This window comes from Choloepus didactylus, chromosome 2 (assembly GCF_015220235.1).
Source record: "Choloepus didactylus isolate mChoDid1 chromosome 2, mChoDid1.pri, whole genome shotgun sequence".
Lineage (NCBI taxonomy): Eukaryota > Metazoa > Chordata > Mammalia > Pilosa > Megalonychidae > Choloepus > Choloepus didactylus.
Genome location: NC_051308.1, coordinates 145,446,521 through 145,461,273, shown reverse-complemented (window position 1 = coordinate 145,461,273; position 14,753 = coordinate 145,446,521). Strand labels below are relative to the sequence as shown.

General features: G+C 35.9%; 1 pseudogene; it reads left to right on the top strand.

The window, feature by feature from the left end:
* Positions 1-14,195: 14,195 nt before the first annotated feature.
* LOC119518527 lies at positions 14,196-14,491 on the top strand (annotated as a pseudogene).
* The last annotated feature ends 262 nt before the right edge of the window (positions 14,492-14,753 follow it).

The window sequence follows — 14,753 nt, the reverse complement described above, 5'->3', positions numbered from 1 at the left end:
GTATCTTTCATCACTTTTGAAATATCTTCAATCATTATTCTCTTCAAATATGACCTCTGTTACATTTTCTTTCCCTTCTCCTCATAGTCTATCTTCCTTGATTCTTAATCTCTCTCTTACATTTTGCATCTGCTTATATTTCCTGGCTACATTCTGGAGAACTTCTTCTTACCTATCTTCTACTGTGTTAATTCTCTCTTTACCTGATTTTAACTGCTGTCAAACTCATCAGCTAAGTTGGTTTTGTTTGTTTGTTTCATTTGCAGCAGCTTCATTCAAAGCATGGGCCACAGAGCAGCAGCACTGATATCACTTAGGAGCTGAGCTGTTCAAGATGAAAATTCATGAGTCCCATCTCAAGCTACCAAATGGGAGTCTATGGGAGTAGGTACCAGGGATTTCTGAGTTTTGATGACCTTTCCAGGTGATTCTTATGCATGTAAAATACAAGAAGCACTGAATTACTGTATATTTTTCAATTTATAAATTCTTTGATTATTTTCTAAATCTTCTCGGTAATCTCTATGGGTTCCTGTCTCCTAGAGAAATTTTTGTTTGAATTTTATTTCTCAAAACATAATAATCATATTCATTTTATATTTCAATATTTTAAGTGTTTGGGGAACAGTTTCTGCTGTATGTTGTTTCTGTTGGTGTCACTTTTGGTGCCATGTTTCCTCTGTATGCAATGATTTGGTTTTTTTACTATAATTGCTCATTTTGCTTTCAAAATTTCTTGTAGGAGTAATTTGAGGTCTGGAATAAAGGTGCATTCCTCCAGAGATAATTTGCACTTTCTTGTACTAAGTGTTTAAGGTTACTTTATATTTACAGAGTATTTTGAACCACTCAGGTATGCTACCAATCCATTTGAGGGTTGGCTAGTAGTAAAAACTTTTCAGAAGCAATTTTGCTTTCCTCCTGATAGATTAGCAATTTTTCACTTTCCACAGGAGAAAAAGAGTGGAGGAAGGAGTGAGATTACTTCTGGTTCGCCATCACACTGACCAAGGATGTGGTTCTTAGGATCCATTTATGGAAAGATGGTCTCGTATTTGATTCCCCAGCTTGTATGGGCCTAAAGCTTAGTCTGCTGTTGTCCAAGCCCATGAGGCCATGAGTTCACAAAGTCACCAGCATTAGAAAATGACCTCAAGGCAAAAAACATCATCAGTGTTTAAGTTATCTTCATTTTTTACTGTTTTATCAGTACTGCCATGCATTTAAAATCAAACACACACACATACACACATACATTGATGTGCTGGAGCTGTCTTATACTGACTTCGAGATTGAATTATTAGCATCTCTTCTCAATGATTATTCAGTGATGTCATATTGGTGCCTTGAAATTGGCTATGGTGGTAGTGTTTGCACTATTAAAATTGACAAAAACAACAAATTAGGTCATTTTAGAAAGGTGATTGTTAAATATTTAATAGCACAGCAGTCCAAAATTTTAAATTGTGCTTTTCAGGAGGATCAGTCTGACTTTCCATGAAATGGAACTCCCTTTGCTCCCTCCTCCCCACTATTGCAGACCTTGCTTTCCCTATAGAGAATTTTCTCTTGCTTTTCCTGGCTCCTCACACAACCATGAATAGAATAAACATTCCAAACAATTCAACTCCAGATCAAGACTCACCTTTTTGGTCTTCCATTAGCTTAATTATAGTCCTCAAAAATACCTTGCAAGGGTATTGTTATTTCTCTGTTTTATAGATGAAGAAACTGAGGCCCAGAAATATTATGTAACTTGATGAAGTTTGCATACCTAGAAACTTTTAAAGGCTTCAAACTTAGGTCTAGCCCTAAAGCCATGATGCTTCAACTGACTGTATCCTTCTATTATCCCAAAACTGAATGGCCTCACAAAATCAATTCCTTTCTCTCTTACTAATCCATTCTTTTTCCATTTACACTACTTACCATTTCTTCTTTCAGTTTTAAAAGAATCATTTCATAAATTGTGCTCCATGAAACATAAAGGAGGAAGGAAAGGTATGGAGTGGATTTAGTTTTGGAAATGATATTATAGGTAACTTTTTGTAGATCCACATGCACATCAAGGGCTCTGAGAAGTCCTTCAGTAACTATATTTATATTTAGCATTTTCCAGGTTCAATTTAACCACAGAATTCCACACTCTTCTAACACTTATTAGCATCCCTATTTCTGCACATATATTGAGAAGTGACATAATAGAGAGAGAGCTTCCTGGTCAACTATCCGTTTAAACTCCAAATTAACTATACACACACCCCCATTTTTTTTTGCCACAAAACCTATTTGTAGAATATGAGTTATAAAGTACCTTGAAAATAATGTTATGATTTAGGCACTAAATTCCTAATGAAGGACTTAACATCAAACAAATGATAAATATGAACAATAATATTTCCTAAAAGAAAAGATATCAAAATAAGATTTCATGGATTTTTAAAGTAGTAAAATATTAGAAGTATGCTACATATTTGATTAATGAAGAGATGTCATTATGCTATAAACAGTATTCACATCCTATAAAACATGCAATATTGCTGTCTCATAAATTTGACCCAAAGCTAATGTTCTGCCACTGTAGCATTAAACTTTCACAGAATTTTTGCCTTCTAGGACTTTAAAAGGACTGGACATTGGTAGAAAAATCAATAATGAAATTAGGTAACAATGTTAATGTGGCAACTCAAGGATGGTGAACATTGCATTTACTTAATTTATTTTATTAACTATTGATATTACAACCCTATAGTTTTCTTTTTATTATAAATGTATAACATATCAATATTGAAAAATATACTCTGAATTTCAAACAATCAACCAAGAGATGAACTTTGGAATGTAGCAATCTGGAGCTGACTACACCAAGATGAAAAGGAGGAATGACTGGATCAAATTCATACCAAAATAAAGGGGATATATATATATATATATATGTATATATAATCCTGTTATGAACTTACTTGCTTAAAAGTTACATCTTTTTTCCAAAAGTTTTACCTTAGAACAGGAGATTCTGATTAATTCAAGTTATTCCTCAATTAAGATTTTACTATACTTTGAAATATTATAGCTGGATCTAACATTATAAGAAAATGTGCCAAGATTATCTATCTTTTATCTCCTCATAGTCTTACAGGACAGTATTTCTCTACCCATGTTTCAATTATTTGATCTTTCCTATGTGATAAATTAACTAAACTAAGGATCTGGACTTGTGTTGACTTTAATACTCTTCAATAATCTCTTTTTAGTTTATAGTAAAAGCTCTGCAATGGAGAAATGTTCTGTTGGTTCTTTTATTGAAGCTTCCAGCTGGATTCACAACTTTTTTTTCCCCAAATTTTGTTAAATTTCTATCATCTTTGGAGCTTAGAGAATTTCTTTTATCTCTACCAGTATACTTGCCTAGTGAATTTGCTACATTTGAAAAGCTAAACTGATGGAACACAAGATAATTTCTCCTGCTGTGATTCCAGGGTTACATTTCTGGTTCCTTGCCTTTTTCATCTTTTTCATTGGTTCTTCTCCCATGGGCTCTAAGAATACCATCTGTGCTCTTATCAGTCCACAAGATGGACTTCTTGTCTTTCTGACCTTTTTCCTTTGGGTTTTCATACTATGTCTTTTTCTTTCATTTCACATTTTGTAGCTAACAGTATTTCTTCTTCCCTGAGTTCTTGGATTTTCCCATGAAATTTTAATTCTTAGAATCTAAGAAGGATTTCCTATTGTCCTCATCAGTTACCAGTTAGATTCAGACTATAGGTTCTGATCTCCCTCTATTTACAGATTCACAATTTGGTGGACCCAATTCAACCGAGATACATTGTTAGTCATTCAGAAGTTACACTATAATAAAATCTAATAAAAATATAGTCAGAAAGTTGAACAATTTATCATCAGTTGCCATCTGGATTCTTCTAATGAGAGAAATGAAGTTTTCATCATAACAGTATCTTTACTGTCAATTGGCCATTCTTTAATGTTGGAATTAAGATATACAAATAAATCATCTTTAATGGTTCTATTAGCTGTTTTCATATTCATTTCTTGAGTTCTTCTCTTGGCATAATTTTATGTAGGGGTTTCTCAAAATTATGAGTTGGTACCTTTTAGATCCTTGGGGACCTACAGATGTTTCTTGATTTTTTTAATTTTAATTATCACTTATATGCTGATAATGTCAAATATAAACCAACACCCACTTTTACAGGTATATGCTATAATATCTGTCTGTTTCCAATGTTATAAAATGTTTTAATTTCTGTCATTGACTGTATTTTATTTCTGACTTTTAAATTATTGATAATATTCCCTCTCCTTTAAGTACAGTTTTGGGTAGGGATTGTGAATAATTACCCAGACTATTGAGAAAACAGCATGATTAAAATCCAATCCTTCAAATACTTAAAATGTTTAGCACACTGACATCAATGTCTTTATTCTATATTTCTGAACAAACTCTCAAAATTAAGTCCCCTGGAAGTTTCTAATTGAAGAAATATGGTGCTCAAACTCAGTGTCTGAATCATATTAATGGTAATGGCAACTCATTGAATGCTTACTATGTGTCAGTAACCTTGCCTATATGTATTCCTTAAAAAAAAACAAACACTGTATTTTACAGATAAGGAGACTAAATCTTAGAGATTATTTAATTTGCTCAAATTCAGATAGTCTGTACCTGGAATTATGTAACTCCAAAGCCTTTGTCCTTTCCTCTATTCTACATTCTCTCTCCATTATACAGGTGAGCTCTTTAGTGAACATGTTTTCTGATTATTATCTCAATTCTCTATCCCATGTTGCCAGTATAGATTACTCATGTGGGACAGAACTATGAACTTGATGCAATACATCCATTTATTAACTTTCTAAGTGGCTGATATAGATCACTGGATGACCACTAATGCCATGGTCATTAATATACATTGCAAAGATGGATGAAATGAATGAATCAGTTCTGTGATGTGCACACAGGGCACAGTGTTTCACAGCCTTCTAAGATGATGGAAATCAGAGCACTAGGCTTAGGTTCCAGGCTTGAATTGAGATAGTGCACCACTACTTGCTAGTCATGTGACCTTGAACAACCCACTTTTAACCTCTCTGAGACTCTCTTTTCCCCACCTGTTAAATAGAAGTATAGGGATACCTCCTTCATAGTGTTGTCAAGAAGATTAAATGAGAAAATGCATGTAAAAGGTATTATAATCTAAAGAACACTCTATAAATGTAAGCTATGATTATTATTTTATTAAGGAAGTATTCACCCATAAATTTTCATGATACTGAGACTCCTTGGACAAGAGGGGAAAAAAAAGTTTCATGCTACTATTTTATTATTTAAGTCTCTTCACAATTGGGCGCCTACATTGCTTTCAGTCTGGATCACTGTTAAGTTTCTGTTTGCAACTTAACATCCTGTAAATGATTTTTCACTTGCTTTACCATCTGTGTCTTCTGCAAGATCTAGGTTACATTATAGAGTTTCTGTGTATTTAGTGCCCTACTAATATTCCACTAAATATTTCTGAGATCTTTGAATGTATGTTTAGATGTTCATTCCTCCTTCTGTAATATTCCTCAATACCTTTGCATGAGTAAAAGTATATAAATTAATCAATAATAATTAATAAGCTTTTGACTGTGACATATGCTGAATACACTCAAATCCTGGATGATGACACATACAGTATGTTGCAAGTCTGTCACAATATGTATGATTTATGTATGTAAATAGTAGGTCATAAATAATCTTCATTTGAAGAAATCACATATTTATAAGACAAAATGTCAGCATTTAGCATTACTTCTGTCATCAACAATGTTATCAAAACTATCCTACTCTACTGTGTTGTTAAAATAATCTATTAATATATATATATATACCAAGAACATCACTTCCTATAGGAAATTTCATAATAAGATGGAAATAAATAGAGTATGGCATTTTAAAGGATGACTTACATTTTTCCTTTATTCCAAGTAAAATATAGACTGAAGAGTAATTAGAAGGGCAATTTGATGGTCTATTGACAAGTTTGAATGGGTCCATTTCTCATGGAAAGTATACATAGTTGAAATACACAAAATCTCTATGTGTTTTAATTAGTGAGATTTGATAGTACCCATTATAATAAATTATTTCATCTGTAATGTTTAAACAAAGATACAGCACACAAAGCAAACTCGAAGAAAGGTCCAAATGGGATATTATTAAAATGTCAAAGTGAGTAAGCAGATGGGGTTTGTATGGCTCAGTGGATTAGTCACCAGGCCCCATTACCTTGGGGACTCTAGTGAAATCCAGTCTCAGTAGAATGATCAGAAAGTAAAGGGAATATACAAAAGCAAATAAATCATTTCATTTGTGTTCTTAACGAAGACCCAAAGATTTTTATTTATTTTTTTCTTTCTTTAATCATAAAACTACATGAAGATTACAACACTGTTACATTTGTTTTTATCAGAGATTTTTTTCCTCTAAGATTGTGTAAAAGAAAATAAAAGGAGGCATTGGAAAATATGCAGATTTGTCATGCTTTTCACATAACAGAGCGCATGCAGTGTAGTGGCTGGATGAAAGCATGTGCTCTCTCTAATGAAGCTTCAGCATAATGCACAAGAGGGAGGGGAGGGCAGCATCAAAAAGCAGAGACTATGTAATAATCCCATAAAGAAGAAATTAAATTTTTTTTACTGTCTTTCATCCTGGTCAGTTCCCTAAAGCAATAACTAATACCTACCTTTTGCAGACACAAATTGAAATGGAGACATTTACATTTCCTCTGAATTTTGACAAATCACTTTGACTTTTATTGTGGTTCTGCAGTTTAGCACATATCAAAACTCACAATCTGTGCTAGTAAGTTAAGATTTAGAACACGAACATACATCTTGGAAGAAAAGTTAGAATTGAGAGAAAATCCTTTCCCTAGATCAAGAAAAAAAGTGTTGCTCAAATATTTCATGATATAAAGAAAGTAATTGCATGTTTGTGAAGTGTGCTCCCTGGATAACATTTTGTTAAGATCTCAGAACTGTTTAGATGACCCTCTACTACACAAAATAAACACTTGCTGAATGCAAATTCTGCCACATAAGTACCTCTTGAGACTGCAGGTTCAATCTAATTCGGGACCAATCATTACTCTAGAGACAGAAGTCAAAGCAAGCTAAAACAGTAAGATTACACATTCCAGTCTACTCAGAGTATTGCATTGATTGCTTTTGTAACATAGATAAGCACTGTCTTCTATTAAAAGTTTAATCTGATTTGTAAGAACTTCTTTGAGTTCATTAATATTGAATATATACATGCACACATACTATATATGCACTATATACACTATACATACATATTATATGTGCGTAATATACTATACTAAATATATATAGGTATATTTAGTCCTTTGCCAAAATATCTTGACTATATGTATATATAAAGGATTAAACTAAAAGTAGAACAGGAGTCTCCATTGCTACAGTGTACCAATTATACTACCACACTATTTCTTCACTAAATGACTGATAAGAATCTACAAACACCCAGAGCCCAAGGGACTTGAATGTGACTGGTGAACATTGGAAATCAATAGGAGTCTATAATCACAAGCAAAAGCATCATTTTCATTGGGGTAAAAGATGACAGGCTTCACAGAGCGTGCACAGAAGCTGTTGCACACAAGTTCAAATGGTTACTCTTTCTCCTCAGTCTGCCTTGAGGTTCCTAGGATAGAAACATCCAGTTTTGTTTGTTTGTTTTTTAATATGGCTCTTGCTTTTTTTTAAAAAAAAAAAAAGCAAATTATTTTTTAATTTTTGGCAACAAAAGAATGGTAAAACTTTGGTTATTGAGCTTGTACAAATTAAATAATGAATATTTTCTGAATTTACTAGGAGTGGGAAAGAATTCATCTTCTGAATTTGGCACCTCTATTGATCTACACCCCTGGTACCAAGTGTGCAAATGTTTCTGGGCTTTATGTCATCTCACTACAAATTTGTCTCAATTCTGGCTTGAGGCAAACTCCATTTCCAAAGCTAAGAGGTAATTTAGTCTCCAGGGTCATTTGCTTCTGCCCCTCGCTTAAGCAGACTACCAATTCAATGTGACAATGAGAATTACTATCCACTAGAGGCCAAGCTAAATCAAACATTTAATTTCATTGTAAATGCCCGTTTCTTCCCAGTTGAAATTACAAAAGTCTTTTTTTTTCCTTGAATTTTAGCCTATTACATGACGTGACCAATTCTGACCAATTCAAAGCTGTCCTTGAGTGCTATAGCTGAAACAGAAAGTCACAGTTCAGTAATACGAACGTGCAGTCATTATGAAAGACATGAATTCATCTATCCATAGAGAGTCAGGGTAGTGCACTCGATGACAGCTTCCCCTGGACAGACACCAAAGGAGACGTCACTCTTCAGACAACAGTGCCTTTAAAAGACTTTCAAATGTAAACCGAGGTTAGCTGAACATTTGTGGGTATCCTGTTCACTTTTTGAGCTGAAAAAAAAAAAACTCTTTGAGAAGGTGTGCTGAATTTGATGGGTGCCTAGGTCAGTTCTCAAAAGACAATGCTTATATGGTTTTCATGTCCATTTCCCTTATTCCTTATAAGGTAACTTCATTAAGTAAAACAAAGTGTTCATGGTGTTATGCCTCATGCCTGGGAGCTTATTTTCTTGGTTATCATCTGGCCATTATATTCGAATTGACACATTAATTTAGTTAAATAGGCCAAAGATTGTCTTTAGTTATGGTTAAGAGTAAGAAATAACTTATTTAAATAGAACATCATGCAAATTTACAAACTTTAAAAAGACAATGCCTACCCAAATGAAAATTTATTTCTAACGTTTAAGAAATGATCTAGGATACTCTGCCTTGTTAATAGAAAGTGAATGAAGAATTCTAAGTTTTGCACATGTGGTATGACAAACACATGGCTGGATTTGAGGGCATTTTTGAAGTTGGGGTGGTTTTAACTTGAAAGCTCTATAAATCAACACCAGTTGTTTCCTGAAAAGTTGAAAATTAACCTGTTGAATGAAGTGTAAGTTACTACTGGCAATGTCCTATAGCCCATGAAATTCAGATTTACAGAGAAAATAGTTCTGCCTACAAATTGACTTTTTATAGTAATTTAGTTTGCTTCAAGGAAATACTGGCTCAAAACAGAGTTGAGACAAAAAAAGAATACCTAGTACAATGTTTTATATGAGCAACATAGTAAAGAAATATTTGGCCTTTTGAAATACATACATGGTTTTCCATGGAGTTAATGTATATCTCATCTTTCAGTATCTTGGACTTAGCAACATGTCCAAGAAAGTTGACTCTGCCATGAATTCAGAATTAGTTTCTCACTGGTGCAAACTCTGGAAGCAAGGATCAAGGCTGATCCTGAGCATAAGTAGAACGTTTATCCACCTTACTATTATTTGGGAAGAATTCAAGAAATTTTTCTTCTGAGATTTTCAGGACTGACTTGAGTTGCCCTTTTGGGTTTATTGTCATTTTCTGACACAGAAATTCTTGCCTCAATTCATTCCAATAGAGCTGTTTTCTCAACATAGCTCTGATTGTGTTTGTCTTGTGCTCACACTTACCAGTGGTCCCTCCAACTGTGTAAAACATGGTTTCAACATCTTAGGCATTTTAGATCTTCCCTATCAGACTTCATCATATCTTCCTAATTTTATGTCTCCACTTACCTTACTATGTCTCAGCAGCATTATATACAAATATCTTAAACTTGTATCAATCTGAGTCATTCTCAACTCTCCTCCATTTATCCTATCAAATTCCCTACCCTATAGATCAGGCACTTCATAAGACTAGCACTTAGTAGATGTACAATAAAATACTTGGTTAATGGATGCAGGGATCATGTCAACTGGCATGACAGCTGCCATCATGGTATCCACTTCAAACTGCTGACCAAAAGGGCTTCCCTGGAACTTGGAAATTAAGCAGGAAAATCAGCATATTCACTTAGACTGAATTTTCCACCAACCTAGCAAGATAAGCATTTGAATTTGAAGTTAAGTGAATTTTTAAAAAATTAAATTACATGATATTTTCCTGCCCATTTGAATTTGAGGATGGAGATTCATGCCAACTATATATGGTAGCCAGGAATAGAGTCTTTCTCATTAGAAGATAAGTTCTAGCAGAGAGGGGCCATATTTGTCTTGTTCACTGTTTCCATAGAAGCATAAAGTAGGCAGTCAATTAATAGTGGTTAAATAAAGGAGTGACTGGATAAACACATTAGTACAAATGTCATTATTAAATTAGCTAGTTGTTATCCAGCAGAAGACATAGAGTAAAAACAAATAAGTTTTTAGGCCAGGAAAGAAAATTTCCTGAATACTGGAGGACAGGAGACAAATGGAAAACATATTATATAACCCTAGGCTGCAAAAGATCTCTGATTACACAGAAGGCCTGATAGAGGGGCAAACAACTTGCTTGAACTTGATGTCAGATAAGGGTGTGACTGTGGTGGGAGACATTGTATAGGAATGTCAAAGACAAATTTTTTCTGATCCTTATCAAAATGGTGGAAGGAACACCATGAATTGGGATTTTTGAATTTGAACCTTTTAAAAATAAATCCCTTGGAACACATTTGCAGCTATGTAGAAATCTGTCTCTCTCTTTTGTTGCAAATGTTTTCTCCTGAACCCCCTCTTTCCATCTTTTCTTCCTGTAATCTAGTTGGGGAGTTGGTGGCTGGTAAAGCTTTTAGGAAAAGCCCAGAAAGAAGGTAAATAGGGAAGGCTGTACAATCTTTCCAGCACCCAGTCTTGATTGGACCTACTACAAAACCTTTTTTTGCCCAGCACTCCAGCATTCCTGCAACTACTTGGCCAATGAGACAAGGACCTTTTCCTGAACTTGGATTAGAAGGTCATATGCAGGCCCTGAAATAATCTATAAGAGCACTAAGCACAATGTTAATTTTCCTCCTTCTTTACAGGCACTCAGACAGTTCTCCATTCTCCCTTGCCGCCATCCCCTTCGTAGGGAAACTCACCAATATCTCCTCTTCCATGAAAGAGCAACAGATGATCAGATAATTCCTAAAACAAGCCACAGCTTGCAATGAGGTGTCACATATTTTTCCAACTGGCTCACCTGTAGCCTAACATACGGAATTCGAAAAATGCTTCACTCTGCTGAAAGACGGCAGCCGCCTGCTGAGAAAACCGTGTCAGCCTGACAGCGCCTGGCTTAATTACTTCAAACTTAAAATAATTAATAATTTCCTCATTTTCCAACAGGAAGCACTTAACACTGTTCAATAAAAGAATTCATAGTCTATTCAACTTGCTGCAGCTAGAAGGATTTTTTTTTTATTTTTCGTCTCATAACTTTGAGTATGTTATCTGCTACACATTTGAAATGATGTTTTCTTGCCAAGCTTCCCACAGGAATAAGCTTCGATCATCACATTTCCTCCAGCAAACCCAGTCTTTTTCACAGGCACTAGGGAGAGCCCTTTTTCCCTCCTCTTCCCCCTTACTAATCCCTCTGGGTCCCATGTTTCATTGTAAATGGTCTGAGGAGCTTTTCAGCCCCAAGTGAATATTTGCTTAAATAAATGTGGAGGTGGTTAAGAGGACATGGTTAAGTTAAAGGAAAAATTTGTGCTAAGGAAAGGAAATCCAGAAAAGGAATCAGAGTAATGAAACAGCAATGTCAGATGTGTAAAATGGGCCTATACTTCACCTTCCCCTGGTGGGCTTTTCATTCGATATCTTTACAGGTGCCTGCATGAGGTAGTATGGATGCAGAAGGTAGTAAACTGAATTTTAAAAATTGTTTAAAAAGAGCTTTATTAGACTGTAGGTGAAATTTCTTTCAAGAGGAGAAATTTCATTTGAAAATGCATAATGGAGAGCAACAGAAAAAACTGGTTTCTCAGCGGTATCTTTGATAGCTGCCCTAAAAAACAAAGTGTTTATGCTGTCCTGAGTGGGTAGTTTTTATGGAAAACTTACTGTTGGGGGTTATGTAAGGCTATTAAAAGCAGGGTTGGGGCAAGAGACAGAAATAAAAAGATAAATGTCAGCAAGGTTTTTACCAGGGACAAACTAAGAGGAGGCTCTGTGTTCCAATACATGGTTTTCAAACGTCAGCATGTGCGTAAAAATCACCTCAGAAGCTGGTTAAAAGGCTCAGTGCTGGGTCCCGTTTCCAGAGATTTTGATTCAGTAAGTATGCAAAAGGACATTGGCATCAGCCTCTTTAATAAAGGCTCCAGGTGTTTCTGTTGTCTGTGACCAGTGGCCCACACTTCAGGAACCGCTGCTACGTTATGTTTTAAGAGACTGGGGGAGAAGGCAGGTAGGGATCCCCTAAATAGCCTGAGAACCCTACTGCTTCCACTCTGGGGAAGCAAATGAGATTAATAGTCACTATTAACAAATGTTCCCAAGTAAGAAGGCAAAAGTTTTCTGTGCCTCTTCCAACAAGATTAGATGTATATCAGCAGTGAAGCAGGAGGAGGCAGTGAAACCTAAAATCCTCACTACACTTGATTTGTTTAAAAATCCTCTTTGCTTGCTCTTTTAAGAGGGGTGGGGATCCATAAATAAACTGGAGGGAAGTTCTCCCTTTGTGTCCCAAATAAGATTAGAAAAAAGAAAGAAAAAGAAAATGACAAGTTGTGTTAGATATCATCATGTATCCACAGATCTTCCCCAGGAAAGGGGATTTATACTGCCTCTTTCTTTGTTGAAGTATTGCCAGTTGTCCTTACAGGAGATTGACAGCAGACTGTGAGACAAACCTCTCGTGTCCACACCTATCACCACGTAAGCCACCCCAGCAGTGGATCTGTAAGGCTGTTGACATGAATGAGAAATCCCACCATTAGCCGAGGGTTGAAAGTTCTTAGGGCAATACTGGGATATGATTTGACATTGTATTAGAGAACAGGGGGAGTGAAACTCTTTGACTGGTCCTAGTCTTTTGATATCCTATTCATTAGGATCAAAATATCAACGCACATACTCTTGCCCAAAGAGAAGAGAAATCTCTAATTTTGACAAATCCTTTGTATTATGATTAATAATAATGAGTTCTCATCAAGCTCTCCAGAATGTCAAAGTTTAACCCTTGCTATAGTCTAGTGGTTAAACACCAAGGCTTTGGCAACAAGCAGTTGAAGACTGAAGCTCATTTCTGTCCTGCAGTGTCTGTACAATTTGGGGCATGTCATTTACTTCTCTAAAGCTCAGTTTCTTAATCTACAAAACAGGGATAATAATAAAACCTGTCTCATAGTGTGATTGTGAAGGTTAAATGAGATAATTTGGTAAAGTGCATTATACAGGGCGAAAGACATCAGAAAATGCTAGTTATTCTCTCTCCTTTATAAATCCATAATGGCCATGCCTCTTCTGTTTATCACTGTAATTCAAGCACAGATCCTTGTATGGATCCTGAACCATATATACTTTTGGAATGAAGGAAAGGGGAAGAAAGAAGGGAGGGAGGGAGGGAGGAAAGAAGGAAGAAAAGAAGGACGGCTTGGGGAGGTAACAGAAATATATTTCCAAGGCAAGAATGAAAAGTATTCAGAAACCATATGTTGGCCTAGATTATGCTAAAATAACAAATAATATATAAAAATTTATTTTCTGCTCCAAAAAGTTCCTTGAGTCAAGGATCAGTTCAGATTTCATCTCAGCAACCATCTGAGGATAACCATAGCAAGGGAGAGAATTGCGGAGCTGTGCCTCAGAGTGTAAGTGACTTTCATCACTTCTATCTAAGCCCATTGGCCACAACCAATCACATAACCTGCCCACCTGCGAGAGGGGTGAGAAATGCAATGTGTCATGTACCAAGGAAGGGAAGGAGAACCAAATACAGGGGAACACTAGCAATGTCTACCACATCATGCAACCTGGTACCAAAGTCTGATGAAAGGCAGTGGGCAAAGGATGTATAGGAAAATAGATATTAGAAACAAACAGCAAGAGTGAATATGTTGACAGAGGAGGGGAAAAAGCAGGCGGCACCGAGAAGCAGCAGCAGCAGCTGCAGCAGCATGGCCATGGCGTTCTGGAAGCTTCAAGAGGTCTTTCTGCTGAGCCTTGGGCTCCCCGCCCCAACGGTTGTTGTTTGGGTGGATTTAAACAGTCAAGTTAAATCAAGCTGAGTAATCATGGCAGGAGGTGGATTCAATCACTGTGAATGTGTTTGATCTCATGAGCATGCCATGAGAAGGCTGATCGATCTGTTGAGGCAGTCCCAGTCCTACTGCACGGACACAGAATGTCTCCAGGATTACCAGGACCTTCTGGTGATAAGGGCATCAGTATTACTATGAGCTTGATGGCCTGGGTGGTTATTGCAGTGACCTTGTTCTTACTGAGACCTCCTAATCTAGGAGGACCCAACCTACCAAAGCCAACAAATCCTCATAATGGACAAGATCCATGAGCCCCTTCTGTGGACTAAATTTGTGACATGGGAAATGAAAATAGTTAAACACCTTGCACGACCAAATGAACGAAGATGACCAGAAGACTCCTAACCCCATTATAATTGTCTTTCCTTTTGCATCTGCAATATGGGATGGTAACATTTTCATGAGCTTCTAGAAATTTCACTTGCAAACTTACTTTTGCTTCCTGTGTTATAACCATTCCTACTTACAGTATTTGAGTAAACGATATTAAAATAATTTACATGGGGCTCTTTTTGGTAAACATTCCATTCA